Raw genomic sequence first — 1,732 nt, 5'->3', positions numbered from 1 at the left:
TCATAGTATGGTAAGGAATAAATGGACATACTATAGTATGGCATTAAAATGTAAAAAAACGTCATAGTATAGTATGGCATAAAACGTCAAAAAAACATTGTCTTATATTAAGGCATAAAAGGTCACAAAAAGGTCATAGTATGGTAAGGAATCAAATGGACATACTATAGTATGGCATATAAATGTCAAAAAAACATCATAGTATAGTATGGCATAAAACGTCAAAAAAATATCATTTTATATTAAGTCATGAAAGGTCATAAAAAGGTCATATTATGGTAAGGAATTAAATGGCATAGTATAGTAAGCCTTGAAAATTTCAAAAAATGTCATAGTATAGTATGGCATTGAACCGCAAAAAAACATCATATTATATTAAGGCATGAAATATCATAAAAAGGTCATCGTATGGTAAGGAATAAAAGGACATAGTATGATAAGGCATAAAATACCAAAAAACGTCATAGTATAGTATGGCATAAAACGGCAAAAAAACATCATATTACATTAAGGCACAAAATATCATAAAAATGTCATATTATGGTGAGGAATAAAAGGACATACTATAGTATGGCATAAAACGTCAAAAAACAGGGCATCATGTAGCATAGTGGTCTAAGTGCCTCCCCATTTCCTGTCTCTCTACTGTCCTGTCAAATAAAGGCATAAAAAGCCCAAAAAATATACTTAAAAAAAAAAAAAATGTCAAAAAACATAATAGTATAGTATGGCATAAAACGTCAAAAAAACATTGTCTTATATTAAGGCATAAAAGGTCACAAAAAGGTCATAGTATGGTAAGGAATTAAATGACATAGTATAGTAAGCCTTGAAAATTTCAAAAAACATCATAGTATAGTATGGCATTAAATTGTCAAAAAACGTCATAGTATAGTATGGCATTAAACGTCAAAAAATCATCATATTATATTAAGGCATAAAATATCATAAAAATGTCATATCATGGTGAGGAATAAAAGGACATACTATAGTATGGCATTAAAAAGTCAAAAAACGGCATAGTACATTATGGCATAAAACGTCAAAACAATGTCATATTATATTAAGGCATGAAAGGTCATGAAAAGGTCATATTATGGTAAGGAATTAAATGACATAGTATAGTAAGCCATGAAAATTTCAAATGTCAAAAAACGTCATAGTACAGTATGGCATAAAACGTCCAAAAAACATTGTCTTATATTAAGGCATAAAAGGTCATAAAAAGGTCATAGTATGGTAAGGAATTAAATGACATAGTATAGTAAGCCTTGAAAATTTCAAAAAACGTCATAGTATAGTATGGCATAAAACGTCAAAAAAACATTGTGTTATATTAAGGCATAAAAGGTCATAAAAAGGTCATAGTATGGTAAGGAATAAATGGACATACTATAGTATGGCCTGTAAATGTCAAAAGACATCATAGTATAGTATGGCATTAGATGTCAAAAAATGGGGCATCATGTAGCGTAGTGGTCTAAGCAGGCGCCCCATGTGTAGAGGCTACAGTCCTCGCTGCAGTCTGTCCTTGTTCGAGTCCCGCATCGTACTGCCTTTACTGCACGTCATTCCCCCTCTCTGTCTCTCTACTGTCCTGTCAAATAAAGGCATAAAAAGCCCCAAAAATATACTTAAAAAATGTCAAAAAACGTAATAGTATAGTATGGCATTAAACGTCAAAAAATCATCATATTATATTAAGGCATAAAAGGTCATAAAAAGGTCATAG

General features: G+C 30.8%; 1 protein-coding gene across 1 annotated transcript in view; it reads left to right on the top strand.

The window, feature by feature from the left end:
• parapinopsina (parapinopsin a) overlaps nt 1-1,732 on the top strand; it is a 9,393-nt gene that overhangs the window by 695 nt on the left and 6,966 nt on the right. The window lies entirely within an intron of this gene.

Source organism: Seriola lalandi, unplaced genomic scaffold (assembly GCF_002814215.2).
Source record: "Seriola lalandi dorsalis isolate HSWRI2012SDOR001 ecotype SW California unplaced genomic scaffold, Sedor1 jcf7180002054767, whole genome shotgun sequence".
Lineage (NCBI taxonomy): Eukaryota > Metazoa > Chordata > Actinopteri > Carangiformes > Carangidae > Seriola > Seriola lalandi.
Note: the sequence above shows the minus strand (reverse complement) of the source record. Positions and strands in the feature narration are given on the sequence as shown.